Consider the following 16,713-nt stretch of genomic DNA (forward strand, 5'->3'; position numbering starts at 1 on the left):
CTATGTTCAAAATTGTCAAATCAACACTTATGCACAACACTACCACCTTATATAAAGTCAACAACAAGTTCCAACTCGGCCTAAAAAACACAAAAATGTCAACAAACTCTCTCTCGGGCATTTTTACGAACACCTAGCGTGCATGAGATTTTCCTAAGAACACCACACTAAACTAGACTTTTGATCACCCAAACACATCTACAAACAACCTAAACACATTAGTATACCAATATCCAAGATCAAAACGTGCATTAAACTCATGAAAATTCGAAATCACACTAACCTCAAAAGTTGAAATTCGGGTGAGAAATGCCAAAAAGAGTCGAAATCAACGATGAAATCCAAAGAAAATGCACAAATGATGATGTTGGATGCGAGAATTTGAAGAAATTTTGTGTTTGGAATGAGAAATTTCGAGCTAAAATGGTTAGGGTTTCGGAGAGAGGGAGAGAGTTTGAGATACTTTGAAAAAAATGAGTGTTTTGAGCCAATCTCGGGTTTAAAACACGCGTAGGCGCGCCACGCGGAACTTCAGAAAATCAAAGGCGCGCCGCGCCATCGAGCGCGCCTAAACGCGCCTGCTCTCGGTAAGTTTTTTTTCCTTTAGGCGCGGCGCGCCACTTGTCAAGAGCGCCGTGCCCTGTAGCTCTTTTTTTTTTTTTTTTTTTTTTTTTTTTACAGAATATTTAAAGAAAGAAGAAAAATAAAATAAAATAAAATTGAAGAAAATCAAATGAAAATTCAATGAAAGAAATTTGTGGGTTGCCTCCCATAAGCGCTTAATTTAACGTCTAGAGCTCGACGGGGTACCGTTTTGATGTTCATTGTTCGAGATCGAGGAGAGTGACTACCCACTCACTCTCGAATACTCCACCGTAGTAAGGCTTCACACGTTGTCCATTCACTTTGAATACCGATCCATTTGCGGCCTTGAGTTCCACCGAGCCGTACGGGAACACTTGAGTGACTTCGAACGGTCCGGACCATCGAGATTTCAGCTTCCCGGGAAAGAGTTTCAACCTAGAGTTGAAGAGAAGAACTCGTTGCCCCACTACGAACTCCTTGCGCACGATATGTTTGTCATGCCACGCCTTGATCTTTTCTTTGTAGATCTTTGCGTTCTCATACGCATCGGTTCTTAGCTCGTCGAGGGCGTTGAGGTGAAGGAGTCGTTGTTGCCCCGCCGCTTGGTAGTCGAAGTTTAGCTTTTTCATCGCCCACAAGGCCTTGTGCTCAAGCTCAACCGGTAAATGACAAGCTTTTCTATAAACAAGTCGATACGGAGACATACCTAAGGGCGTTTTGAATGCGGTTCGGTAAGCCCAAAGAGCGTCGTCGAGCTTGTTAGACCAATCTTTCAACGAACTACCCACCTTCTTTTCGAGAATTTGCTTGATTTCTCGATTCGACACTTCCGCTTGACCATTGACTTGAGGATGATAAGCCAACGCTTTCCGATGGGTAACGCTATACTTGGTGAGAAGCGCTTCAAATTGGCGGTTGCAAAAGTGAGACCCACCGTCGCTTATGATGGCTCGAGGGGTACCGAATCGAGAGAAGATGTTCTTCTTGAGGAAGTTTAGGACCGCTTTCCCGTCACTCATCGGTGTCGCTTTAGCTTCGACCCACTTCGTTACATAATCCACCGCGAGGAGGATATACTTGTTGTTGTAGGACGATGGAAATGGGCCCATGAAGTCGATCCCCCACACGTCAAATGGCTCAATCTCTTGGGCATTCGTCAACGGCATCTCGTTCCGGTTAGAGATGTTTCCCGTCCGTTGACAACGATCGCATGACATTATGAATTCTCGGCAATCCTTGAAGATCGACGGCCAATAAAAGCCGCTTTGGAGAATCTTAGCCGCGGTACGTGTCGGGCCGAAGTGCCCTCCACACTCCAACTTGTGGCAATGCCTCATAACCGAGTCCATTTCGTCTTCCGGGACACACCGCCGAATGATTTGGTCCGCACATTGCCGATAGAGAATCGGCTCTTCCCAATAGTATCTTCGTACATCCGAGAGAAACTTCTTCTTTTGGTACGACTTGAGGTCTTCCGGAATTACCTCGCCGACTAAATAGTTGACATAATCGGCATACCATGGTAGTGCGACTCCTTGAACCGCCATGAGTTTCTCGTCGGGGAATAAGTCGTCAATGGGCTTGGCACGATCGTGGACGTGCTCAAAGGTCTCGAGACGCGAGAGATGGTCGGCTACCAAATTCTCCGTTCCTTTCTTGTCCTTGATCTCCACATCAAATTCTTGAAGCAAGAGAACCCACCGAATAAGCTGAGGCTTGGCATCTTTCTTCGTCATTAAATATCGTATCGCGGCGTGATCGGTGTAGACTACCACCTTGTTTCCGATGACGTACGGCCGGAACTTGTCGAAGGCAAACACCACGGCTAAGAGCTCCTTTTCGGTGGTGGTGTAGTTAAGTTGAGCTTCGTTGAGAGTTCAGCTTGCGTAGTAGATGGTGTGGAAGACCTTGTCCTTCCTTTGACTGAGAACCGCTCCAACCGCGAAGTCACTCGCGTCACACATCAACTCAAAAGGCAAGTCCCAATTCGGGGCGGTGATGATCGGGGCCGTGCTTAACATCTTTTTTAGAGTGTTGAAAGCTTCCAAACACTCCAAAGTGAAAACAAACTTCGCGTCCTTCTCGAGCAAGCCATAAAGAGGCTTAGTGATCTTTGAAAAATCTTTGATGAAGCGCCTATAGAAACCCGCATGGCCGAGAAAGCTTCGGACTCCCTTCACCGATATTGGAGGAGGTAACTTAGAAATCGTCTCTATCTTTGCTTGGTCAACCTCCAATCCTTTCGCCGAGATTCGATGACCCAACACAATGCCTTCTTTCACCATAAAGTGACACTTCTCCCAATTTAGCACAAGGTTGGTCTCAACACACCTCGAAAGCACCATGGACAAATGTTCAAGGCATTGGTCAAAGTCGGAACCAAACACCGAGAAATCGTCCATGAATACCTCGATGGTATGCTCCACCATGTCGGAGAAGATCGCCATCATGCACCGTTGGAAAGTCGCCGGTGCGTTGCATAGCCCAAATGGCATTCTCCGGAAAGCAAACGTGCCGTAGGGACACGTGAAGGTGGTCTTCTCTTGATCTTCGGGGGCGATGGCGATTTGATTATACCCGGAATAGCCGTCGAGGAAGCAATAGTAGTTGTGGCCGGCGAGACGGTCGAGCATTTGATCAATGAATGGCAACGGAAAATGGTCTTTCCGAGTTGCGTTGTTGAGCTTTCGGTAGTCCATGCAAATGCGGTGACCGGTCACCGTTTGAGTCGGAATGAGCTCGTTGTTGGCGTTCTTCACCACCGTTATACCTCCTTTCTTCGGCACACATTGAACCGGGCTCACCCAAGGGCTATCGGAGATGGCGTAAATGACTCCGGCGTCGAGCCACTTCAAAATCTCCTTTCTCACCACTTCCTTCATCGCCGGGTTGAGTCGTCTTTGATGCTCGATCGAGGGGCGGTGGTCGTCTTCCATGAGGATTCGGTGCGTGCAATAGGATGAACTAATGCCTTTGATGTCGGACAAAGTCCATCCTAAAGCGGTCTTGTGTCTCCGCAACACCTCCAAGATTTTCTCTTCCTCTATTTTGCTCAAGTGAGCGGAAATGATCACCGGGAGTGTGGACTCGTCTCCTAGGTAGGAATATCGGAGGTGCGATGGCAACTCCTTGAGCTCTAGCCCGGGTGGCTTCTCGATGGATGGAAGGACTCGTGGTGGTCTCTCTCCCAAACTTTCAAAATACTTCTTTCGGTTTGGCTCAAAGCTATCCATGTAATTTGCTTCACCTAAAGCTTCACATCTCAACAACTCATTAGCAAAATCCATTGAGTTTAGAAGACATACCTCGAGTGAGTCGGTGGATTGGTGAGCATAATCGTTGATGATGGCGTTGCACATATCGACTCGGAACACGTCATCGCTAGCTCTCGAATACTTCACCGAGTCGAAGACGTTGAAATGAGCTTCTTCGCCATTGACCCGCAACTTCAATTCTCCTTTTTGCACATCGATGGGCGCACCGGCGGTCGCTAAGAAAGGTCTCCCCAAAATGATCGGAATGTTCCGATCTTCCTCCATGTCGAGCACAACAAAATCCGCGGGGAGGATGAACTTATCAACCTTGACGAGTACATCTTCAATCACTCCACGAGGATACTTGATTGACCGGTCCGCCATTTGAAGCGTGATGCGAGTCGGTTTGATTTCTCCGATTCCAAGCTTGAGGAAGATTGAGTACGGCATCAAGTTGATGCTAGCTCCCAAGTCACATAACGCCCTCCCAAGATTCGAGCCTCCAATATCACAAGGAACGGTGAAGCTCCCCGGATCTTTCAACTTCGTGGGTAGCCTCCGTTGGATAATCGCACTACACTCCTCGGTGAGAGCGATAGTATCGCACTCTTCGCTTATCCGTCTCTTGTGGGAAATGATCTCCTTTAGGAATTTCGCGTATTTCGGCATTTGCTCTATCGCATCGGCAAATGGTATATTGATCTCTAGTTTCTTGAAGATGTCAAGAAACTTACCAAATTGCTTGTCGATGTTGTTTTTCTTGAGGCGTTGAGGGAACGGGACTTGAACGGGAACCTTGGTGGTTGGTGGAGCAATCGGAAGTCGCGTCGGTGAAGCTTGATCCGTCGGTGAAGACTCGTCTACATGCCCCTTTCCTTTCTTTTTCTCTTGGCTCTCGGTCGAGTTGTCAACCACATTACCACTTCTCAAAGTGATGGCGTTACATTGTGATCGGGGGTTGACATCGGTATTGCTTGGAAGGGACCCTTGCGGTCTCTCGCTCATGGCTTTAGCGAAGTGACCCATTTGAACTTCAAGAGTTCTTATTTGGGCCGAGTTGCTTTTGATGACCGCTTCTTGGCGTTCGAGTGCGGCCGTGGTGTTCGTCATGAACTTGGTGTTTTCAATTGCCATTTGGGCAATTAAATCTTCAAGATTCGGTCTCTTGTCTTGAGGAGGAGGATCATTCCGGTATTGTGAGCTCCCATGGTGTTGTTGATGTTGTTGTTGAGGCGGTGGGTGTTGATGTTGTTGATGATGTGGTGGAAGGTATGGTTGTTGGGGTTGAGGTGGAGCCGGTTGCATTGCCACTTGGTCTTGAGGATTTCTCCATGAGAAGTTTGGATGATTGTTCCTCGCTCCCGTGTAATAATTCCCCGAGTTTTGGTAAGTGGGACGATTGTTGTGGTTTCCCACAAACTTAGACTCCTCTATCTCGCCACATTCGTCCGTCGGGTGAGGACCCGCACACAAACCACACTTGTGGTGAGATGTCCCCACCGCCTTCACCGCTTCTTTTCCGTGGACGGTCTTCGCGAGTTTGGCTACCTCAATTGTCAACGATTTGAGGAGCTCCATCTCCAGAGTTATCGGCTCTCTCGTGGCAATTCTCCTCTCGACCGGGCATTGATCGTTCACTTGGGCCATCTTCTCGAGTAGTGCAAATGCATCGGTGGTGGTGTTGTCGAGAAGTGAGCCTCCCGATGCGGTGTTGACTCGGTCTTGCGTCGAGGCCATAAGCCCGCTATAGAAGATTTGGAGTTGCACCCACTCCGCAATACCGTGGCCCGGACACTTCCGAATCATGTCCTTGAAGCGAGCCCACGCTTCGTAAAGGGACTCTCCGTCGTATTGTCCAAAGTTATGGATTTCGTTTCTCCTCCGGGTCATCTTCTCAAAAGTGAAGAATCGTGAGATGAACTTCGAGCATAAGTCATCCCATGTGGTGATGGAACCCGGCGCAAGCGAGGATAACCACCCATGTGCACGGTCTCGGATGGAGAACGGGAAAAGTCGGAGGCACACGGCTTCTTTGGACAAATGAGGGAGGTTGAACGTGTTGCAAATCCGCAAGAAATTGTTGATGTGGTCTTGCGGATCTTCGGAGGAGGAACCGGCAAATTGGTTGTTTTGCACCATGTGGATGATTGAGGTTTTAATCTCGAAGTTTGGGTTTCCTTCCATCTCCGGAATTCGTATTGCCGATTGGTGCTCGTCGAAAGTGGGTTGACCATAGTCGAGTATGGTCCTTCGTTCTTCCACTTGTTCTCCGTTTCGACGAGCATGATGTTGTGCTTCATTGCCTCCTTCCATGGCGGCTCGCCTTGCCTCCGCTCGGTTTCGTCGGCAAGTCCGTTCGATCTCGTGATTGATAGGAATGAGCGGAGGGTTACGTCGTCGCATGCACCTTTAAAACATAAGAGGCCCACAATAAGCACAATAATAACAAACAAACTCAAAAATTAAACTAGATAATTCAATCGAAAATAGAACCGAAGTCCCCGGCAACCATCATTGATATTAAAAAAAATCAAAATATTACAATTCCCTTTATAATAAAAAAAATATAATAATACAGAACTAAAAACACTAACCAAAAAAATGTCAATTATTGGTGTCGTTTTCTTCCAACTCTATTTTTTGATCTATAATAAACCTAATATGTAGAAAACATACTCTCCAAATAAAGCTGAAACCATTAATCTAGAGAACTTGTTTGTCTACCAAATAAATGTACTAGTTTTTTTTCTCTCCCAAATTTAATAAACATAATATCCAAAAATAAATAACTAAAAACACAATTTAATAAATGTACTCATACGATTTAAAGAAACTGAATATGATACGTACGTTATAATGAGACTATAGTTATTGTGACTGTCAATTATAAATTATGATTTTTCAATATGAATTTAATTGAATTGAAATCAAACAAAATTGAATATGATACGTTATTATGATATGATAGTTATTGTGATTGTGAATTGAATTGAATTAAAATCACATAAATTGAATATGATACGTTATTATGAGATGATAGTTATTGTGATTGTAAATTATAATTGTTCGATATGAATTGAATTGAATTGAAATAAAATAAAATTGAATTGATACGGTATTACAGTTATTGTGACTGTCAATTTCAAATTGTGATTTTTCAATATGAATTTAATTGAAATCCAATAAAATTGAATATGATACGTTATTATGAGATGATAGTTATTGTGATTGTGAATGAAAATTGTTCGATATGAATTGAAATAAAACAAAATTGAATATGATACGTTATTATGAGACTATAGTAATTGTGATTGTTCGAAATGAATTGAGATTTTTTTTGCTCCCGTTAAGTCAATTGGTATACTATTGACTATATATTATCATACGTGAATTGATATTTATACGAATATACTTTATTTATTACATCATGTTTTCTAATATCAATTTTATGTTTATAATTATAATTTTATGTTTATAGTTATAAATTTATAATTTTACATATATAATATTAATCGTGTTTAAATGGATCGTAATCGTGCTATTACTCGTAATCGTGCTATTACTCGTAATCGTGTTAATTGGATCATATTCGTGCGGGTCGTAATCGTGTTTCGTGTCGACCATTTAATAATCGTGTCAATCGGCTTTTTATCGTGTTACCGTAATAGTGTCGTTTTGAACCATTATTTAATCGTGTTAGCGTGTTCGGTCCAATTAAGAACCGATCAATTTATTGAGATCCAAATCCGCTTTAAATCGTGTCGTAACCGTTTCGTGTTTCGTGACCGGACCAAATTGTCACCCCTACTTCTCGGCGAACTCCACTCCCTGAGATGGCGCCTTGATCTTTTCTGAAAAACAGAATAGATAAATGTTAGTTTATCTCACTTACCTATAAAACATAAATAGAAGAATAGAATAAATTAATTTTTTTGTTCACAAGCTTTTCTAAGGGATAGACCATTTCTGTTTACAAATAAGCCATCAAATAAAAGGCCCAAAATACAAAAAGAAATAAATTAACAAAGACCCAATTTAGAACACTAAATCTGTAAAAAGAATGAGGAATATATGTGAGACTTTTGCTCTCCAGATTAAGAATTTATAAATCATAAACAAATATTTTGGGCCTAACACGGGGCCTTAATTTTTTCCCAAAATTCTGAGGCCTTAGGCCATTGCCTAGTTGGCCTAATGCTTGGGCCGGGCCTGGGTAGTTTATGAGTTTGTAACAAACCAAAAACTAGAAACATTCTCGTTTTTTTAAAATCTTCATTTTCTCCCCCAAGTTTCTAATACTTCATTCACTACCTAATTAGTTTTCTAACAAAGTACTATAAAAGCTTGTAGAAGATGGAGGTAGATACCTCAAACTAAAAAAATAGTTTGAGAAAAAAAAGGAAGAGAGACAAAACACTTTTTGTCCAATCTATCAAAGGATTAGATAAAGACACATTTGAGAAGGTTTCAGGAGCAAAGCGACCAAATATCACGTAGGAGGTTCTTATATATGTATCCAAATTTTGAGCATTTTGTCGCCATCGTCGAAAAGACAATGGATTTGAAGGCAATGACAATAGAACAATGATGCGTGTCGTACTGCGACCAAAAATAACCATAAATAATATTAAAGTATAGCGATAAATAAGGGTTGAACCCACAATGACTTAGTTTAATGAACTGACTCTTAATTTCAGGAGAAACAAATAAAGTAAAAAAAATCGGAGGTTTTTAAGATTTATAACACTACTTGAGAAAAATCAAATGGAAAAAAAGACACGATTAACGTTTTTCCGGTGTCCCGAAAACGACCGGTAACTCGTTTCATTCGCTCCCGCAACAATTCTATCCAATTTTGGTTCGACAATGCTCACACAACTGTATTGAAATCAACATCCACAAAAAATCGACACACGCGGCCCATAATCTCCACAATCCTTTGATATTAACTAATCATGAAGTTGCGCCGATAAAGAACCCTAATTGTTAAACAACCTAATGAACACGCGCCTAAATTTAATCTAACAATAGCAATGACTTCGGAAAGCGAGACGAACGGAACAATGTAAATTCAACACACATGATTCAATTAATTCCGGTTATTCTTTTCACTACGTGCACAAGATCCTTGTGAAACTCGTACATGTAGTCGCACCACTAGTTACTAACAATCCTAACAATTATGGATTAAAATCGCGAGTATGGCTATAAATAATAATGTTTCTATCAAGATGATCAATCCAAACATAAACACAACAATTCATGAACAATTAACAATTGGAAAAGAGATAACAATTTTAATACTAGAAATAAAAGCAAAGTCTACACCAAAATCTACAATTCATGTTATGGGATTGAAATTCCCCTTAATCGTTTGGGAATTTAGCTACTCATGATAAAAGACGCACACATACAAATAGAATTCATGATAGAGAATATAGAAAAACGGCGATGATTGATAGCTCGAATATTCGTTTCGATAAAGTAATCTTTCGAGTTGAGTCCTCTCTCTCTCTCTCTCTCTCCAAAATTGTCTAGCTACCCTTCTAAAGCTCTGGAGATTGTAGCCTATGTGTTTTTAGTCGAAATCCCAAAGTCCCTTTTAAACTGGAATCCTAATGGGCTTTATTTGAGTCTTTATGAGCTTTTGACAGACCAGTACCACGGTACATGTTTGTTGTACCGCGGTACAGCCATTGATTCTCACTCCTGTACCATGGTACTAGCTAATGTGTTGTCTCTGTTTTGCTCCTCTTCAGTGCACTGATCTGTTTTCTTCCAAAAAATTGACATTTTAGCTCCGAAACTCACCTGAAATCACCTAAACACATATAAACATTCAAATCATAAGATTTTCACCACAACAAATAGAACCATTACCGACGATTTTTGTCGTCGGTAATAACCCCATAATCGTCGCTAAATCTATTCAGCGACGATTATTATCGTTGCTAAATGTCCGTGTCTAAATATATTTACCGACAAAATAGTAAGATGTTCTATTATAAACGATATTTTTAAGTGACGTGGTGAAGAATGATCACAAAATAATAAGAATTATGTACGTACTTATTATCCAACAACTTCTTGAGTCGTTGCATTATTGTCACCGTTTGATTAATTTTAACCAAAAACACCGGTTAAAATTAATTGATCAATTAATTTTAATTGATCAAAATACAAATTAATTTTAACCCGTCAAAATGTCTATTTTTAGCGGTACTGAGCGATGCTTGTCAGGTGATTGTTCGCATTGATATGGCCAGCCATGGAAATTGTCAAAGTGAATGTCAAGGCGAGGATGGACATCCAGAAAAATAAATTACAAAAGCTTGCATGGTAGGACTTTCTCAAGCTTTGGTAGAATTGGTTTTGTACTTTTTTTTTTTTTTTTACTACCGGAACAACCAATTCATTACAATACAATGAAACCCCAATGGACTCGTCATAAAGTTCCAAGAAAACGTCCGAACTATACCCAAAAAGATGAAACAACTGTTGACTAGTAGTAAGGCCAGTACCAAAAACAGAAAGCATACAGATTCTTCATTCGTATCAGATTTTAGATTCACCAGTACAGTTACGTACATACCGTCTGTACTCACAGTCACAATCACTTAACCTCTCCTAGAAATTCAGCTGTTTTAACGAAGAACGTCACAATTTTTTTTTTTTTTTATAACTGTACGACCTAATTGCTTGCGCAGCCATATATGATCACATCACATACAAAAATATAAATATATATATATATATATATATATATATATATGTACAGACAAAAATGAGAATAATGGAAGTTTATGAAGATGGATAGGAAGACAAGATATGAGGAGGTAAGCAAGGGGAGGCCCTCCAGAGGGAAGAGTGCAAGGCGAGGAGGCGTCGAGCCGTGGTCTTGGCCTTGAGGCTGCAGCCGTCGTGAGCAGTGGCGAGGGCGCAGAGGTTGGCGACGGCGCCGACGTGCAGCATCTCCCTGGCGACCCAGGGCGCGGGCCCCTTCTCGCAGAGCAGCGCCAGCGCCCTGACGGCCCTCTCGGTGGCCGCTGGGGACGCCCTCAGCATCTTGTTGGCGAGCACTGCCACCCCCGCGGCGTGCCCCGCCACGGCAGCCCTCCCTTCGGCGCAGCCGCAGAGCACCTCCACGGCCCCCACGGCCAGCTCCCCCACCCGCCCCCACCCCCACTCCGACGCCAGCACCTCCACCGCCGCGTGCGCCGCCCCCGCCTCCGCCGCCTTCGCCCGGTTCCTCCCCCACCGGCACGCCTTCACCAACGCCTTCACCGCCGCCTTCGTCGCCCGCGGCGACACCCCGTCCAAAATCGCCCCCGCCACCCCCGAGAACGCCTCGGAGCTCAGCGCCGAAAGCTCCTGCGGCTCCGCCGCCTCCACCGCCGCCAGGAGCAGCGTTGACGCCTGCGTCCTCGCCTGCCGGCTCGCTCCCCGCCTTCCCATCACCGCCGCCAGCAAATCCATTGCTCCGGACGAGACCAGCCTCTTCGCTCCCGCCTCGTCCACCGCCAGGTGGGACAGCGCCTCCAGCGAGATCTCCACCGCCTTGGCGTCGGACAGCAGCGCCGCCGTGAGGTGCTCGATCGCGCCGGCGGACTGCAGAAGCTTCCTGCCGCGCTCGCCGCCCTCGGCCGCGGCGGATCTGATCGCGCTGAGGTGATCGGTGGTATCGGCTGGATCGGCATTGTGGGCGCGGCGGAGGAGCTCGGCGGCGTCGAGGGGCGGGGTGGGCGCGGGGGCGCGGGGCTCGAGGAGGACGGCGTGGTTGTTGAGGGAGCACCAAGAGTGGATGAGGCGGCGGAGAGTGAGGTTGGGAGTGAGGAGGAAAGTGGGATCTCCGGTGGCGGAGAAGAGAGGCTGGTTGGTGACGGGGCAAGAGCGTTTCCGGCTGGAGAACAGCCAGGCCTCGATGCTGTGGCGGTCGTAGGTTATGCCGGTGGAGACCGTCACGGGGTCTCGCATCAGCTGGAGCGAAATCGGACACACGAAGTGACAAGGAACATCGATTTCTTGCGCATCCATTTTATGATTGACTGTTGATGGAGCGGAACGAGGGATATGGAGAGATGAGATTTGTAATTCGGGTCAGGTTCGTGGTTTTAAATAGCGTTGATGAATAGCATGCAAGTTGTTTGAAAATCACAAAGTCAAACACACGGAAAATTAAGAGGCGAGATGGGAGTGACATATAAATTAATACAATATAAAGGACCTCTTCCCATGTTTTGGAGGAAGTATGGACTTCTTTATCTATTTATTATGCGATTGCTGTATTTATATAATTCAAGCCTACTGAAATAATTGTTTTTTTTTTTAATTTTTAGTCGAAATTGAATAATAGTTTGAAATTTTTAATAAATTAAAGGAATAACATGGAGTAATTTATGAGCGTCAAATAAAGCATTGACAAATTTCTCTCTGTAATATACATACATATATATCTATACATACATATATATCTATACATACGTATATATATGTATATCTCATATACGAGAGTTTACTTTTTTTTCCTATATTAATTAATGAGAGAGAGAGAGAGAGGGTAGATCAAGATGTGTGATTTGCGGGGGACAACGTCGGTGTTGCGATGCGTGCCTATAATTTCCATTGGCACTATTTGACTTTTAAATATTATGTATTGATAAAATAAAGGATCCTAATACTCAACTTAGATAACGGGTTTTGTCAATAAACAAAGGATGAGAGGTGTGTACTCTTTTTCTTTTTCTTTTTCATTTAAAACCATTTTTTATATATAATCAATCATCAAGATTCAAGAGAGGGATTAGTCAAAATTCCTAAATGTAATCCTTAACACTTTAAATATAGTTTTTATTAAATTAAATCATATTTTATCTTTAACTCAATTATATTTCTAACACTAAAAATAAATTTTGTTCATTTTTTTTTATTATTTTAATAATTTGAACAATTTTCTCTTTATTACAGTATTGAACTTATATTTTTGTATCTCACATATTTTTTGTTATTTCAAAACATAATTACATATAATATTTGAAATTTCATAGATATATAGTTTAAAAACATAATTAAATTGTTATATAACCAACTTTTCATTAATCGTAAGTAAATAGTCTTGCATTTTTATTAACATGGACAAATTTACGTAAATACTCAAATTTATGCATTACACAAAAGGGTATTTATGTATTAGCGATCAAATTTTTAAGTAACTAAATCATCAAAATTTATAAAATTGTTAAATAGTCAACTTTTTTTTTTGTAAATTTTAAGCAAATAGTCATTATGGTGAATATCCAACTTTTCATTAATTGTAAGTAAATTATCATGTGTTACACTAAAGGGAATTTATGTATTAGCAATCAAATTTATAAGTAATTAATCATCAAAATTTAGATAATTGCTAAATAGTCAATCTTTTGTAAATTTTAAGTAAATAATCATTATGATGTGGTATTTTTTGGACTTTTTAGCATTTTATTTACGTCCTTGGAGTCTGATTGTTTATTTACAATTATTAATGATTATTTACAACTATTAATGTATTTTTTATTTTGTTAATAAAATCTCGTAGCTATTTACTTAAAATTTACCAAAGATTGATTATGTGGTAAAATTTGAGTTTTTATATGGCTATATATCTAAATCGAAATCAATCAAACTTATATCAACAGCATCCAAACACTAGCATATAACTATATAAATAAAAGCCATACATCAATAATCAAACTGCGTCACTATTTCTGCTTATGCTTGATACACTCATCCTATATTTCTTTAAAATTTTAACCAAGCATGATCCATGAAATGCCAATGTGCCATCGACTCACATAATTATAATTATTCATGGAAAAACAGATCAATTAAACATCAATTTTACGAGGTTGTAAAACGTAGATAATGTCATTATAAATTAAATGCATATATATATATATATATGTATATATATATATATATATATATATATATATATATATATATATGTACGTATTTTGTAATTACATGCATTTTCAAATGGCTCCGACAGGTTCTGAGTAGCCCATTACTTTGCTGCTAGCTATATAACTTTATGTCACGCATTTCTTTGCTGCATCTATGTATTTATTTATTTTAAACTACTTGCCTATTATCTTCGAAAGCTTTGAATTCGCTATTTATGCTTACTTAAATTAACGGTCTATAAAAAAACGGACAAATAAATTCCGACTATGCTCCTATATTTAGTATAATTATATATTTTCTTTCAAAACTATCAAATAAAACTATAAATTAAGAACTTGTGTGAAAAACAAGTTTCCGCAAGAAATTGAAAAAAATCAACAATCATACATACACCTTTCCACATTTTGTCTATTGTAAAAATTGGTGGTTTGGTTTCTCTGATTTCTTCGTCATATGGAGGAATTCCTTGTAATAAGAAGATCTAAACAGTTTTGGGCATCTTTTTGTTATATATATATATATATATAACAAAACAACAACAACTTTTGGTCAGCTGGTTTAGGGAGCATATTAGCTCATATATTCTGTCTCGTTTTCCAGAACAAATTAAAAGGCTCTATACATTAGATTAATATATGAGATTATTGTACGTACGTATGTAATTTATATTTATTATAATTAAATCCCATAGTCGTTCTCATATCAATGCGGCAAGCACATGCCTTTCTGAGTTGCGAGCCAAATCTGCCAATTAACTCTCAGAGAAATAAACATATATATGTTATATTTCTCCCACGAAATGCATTATATAATAATGATAATAATGGTTATCAGCATGTGAAGTCTTGACCTACTATTATTCATAATAATTCTGGATGGCAGATCAAATAAACGATACTGACTAACAAGTTCATTAACCGTTTTCTATGTCGCCCCATCAATTATGAAGAACAGCCTGGAAGTTACTATGGCACACTTACAAAATTGTCGAATACTGTGGTAACTAATTTGATTTAGTGGTAATCTCACACATATATAGATGAAAATGTTATGAGTTCGAGTTTCTTGCACTGCAAAATGCATGCCTTCTTAGGATTTATCCTTAATTATGTATTTTTGGTCAATAATGTGACTTGCGTTTTGCACTGCTAATATATCATGTAATCTTAGTTAATAGTGCCACTTCTAATTTTTTTTGTCAAATGTTAATCGCGTTTTTGGATTAACATTCAGAACAGTATGTGGTTCAATCTATGGTCGGACCCTATGACCGCATGTACTAGGTTATGTGTGGTGAAGTTCTTCTCTTCTCGTCAATGAATTTCCTTTGTGCTTCTCGCGTTCGTCATGCTTGTCGTTCTCGTCGTGTTCTTCGTGTCTCCGAGTCCTTGAATCTTTGGGTCTTCTAGCTTTCGGATCTTCAAGTACTCAAGTCTTCATGTTCTTTGTGTTCTTTGGATCGTCGAGTCTTTGAGTCTTTGGGTCTTCGGATCTTAGAGTCTTCTGGTCTTTGAGTCTTTGAGTTTCGGATCTTCCGTGTTCTTCTTGTTCTTCATGTTCGTCGCATTCTTCGTCGAGCTCTTGAGCCTTAGCCTCCTCGAGTCTTCAACCTCTTGAACCTTTCTCCAAAGCCTTGCCTTCAACCCGTGAAACATCTTCAGAGACCTTGCCTTCAACCAGTGAAAGCTCTTCCGACACTTTACCTCCATCGGCGCGCGTTCTGACACTTAACCTTAGTCGTGTTGTATTGTGTTCTTGGTAAACGATTTGTGCTCGTCTCTATGTTTTCTATAGGGAGAGAGAGAGAGAGAGAGAGAGAGAGAGAGAGAGAGAGAGAGAGTCATGGTCTGATTTTTGTAGAGTTTTCACAAGTTGAGATAACTTACCTTGTGTTGTGAATAGATGAGGTATTTATAGGAGCCAAGGGGTTTGGTGAGAGCTACTTGGTCGGGTGGTGGAGACAGTAGGGTGGTCTTTTTTTTTTTTGCCGACCGGGTGGTCTTCATTTTTGGTCAACTGGGTGGTCCTTTTTTTTTTGCCGACCGAGTGGTCTTCATTTTTGGTCAACCGGATGGTCTTTATTTTTGGTTGGCCGATTGGTCTTCTTTTTTGGCCGATCGGGTGGTCTTCATTTTTGGCTAGCCGGGTGTTCATCTTTTTTTTCCGACCAGGTGGTCTTCATTTTTGCCGACCTGACGGTCTTCATTTTTGGTTGACCGGGTGTTCATCTTTTTTGGCCGGTCGAATGGTCTTCATTTTTGACCGACCGGGTAGTCATCTTTTTTGGCTGGCCGGAAGGTCATTTTCTTTGGTCAGTCGGGTGGTCTTTCTTTTTTGGTCTGTCGGATGGTCATTTTTTTTAGCTGACAGGGTGAACATATTTGTGGCTTTGTCTTGAAGATTTGTCAAGGAGTTTAGCTCAAAAACATGCTTCGAGAGTCTCTTTTAAGAGCTCGTTTGAGAGACATCTTATAAGTGTTGATTCGGAACTTGGCGCATGAGTCTTGATTTTGAGTCGTTGTAACTTGTAAGGACTTGAGAATTCGATTTGTGGTCTTGAGAGATATCTTTTTTAGACGTGATCTCGAGTCGTTGCGTGGACTCTCGAGTTATCTCGTGGACTTGAAAATGGACTTACCGATGTCGTCTCGAGACATAACTCGTGGATATTGTCTCGTTGAAATGGTTTTGAGTCGTTTCGCGAACCTTATTCTAGGAGTTTGACTTGAGCACTTTGTTTGTGGATTGAGCCTTATGCATGGACTTAATGTGCCATTATTTATTTTTTATATGGGAGTTTTATTTTTACCTTTGAAAATATTGGTATTACATCAATGTTGCTGTTTCATATGTTTATGTAATTCCAGCTTATATATGTTTCAATTTATTTTTTGAAATACAGCTTATAAGTGTATTACTTGTGCAGGCGTATATA

The 16,713-nt window shown here is 40.9% G+C and overlaps 1 pseudogene; it reads right to left on the reverse strand.

Annotated features, from left to right (window-relative positions):
- Positions 1–10,595: 10,595 nt before the first annotated feature.
- Positions 10,596–12,027, reverse strand: LOC149381076 (E3 ubiquitin-protein ligase PUB23 pseudogene; annotated as a pseudogene).
- Positions 12,028–16,713: the final 4,686 nt, after the last annotated feature.

Source organism: Urtica dioica, chromosome 11, assembly GCF_054948205.1.
Source record: "Urtica dioica subsp. dioica isolate 48M chromosome 11, U.dioica_male_clone48M_v1_H2, whole genome shotgun sequence".
Taxonomy (NCBI): Eukaryota; Viridiplantae; Streptophyta; class Magnoliopsida; order Rosales; family Urticaceae; genus Urtica; species Urtica dioica.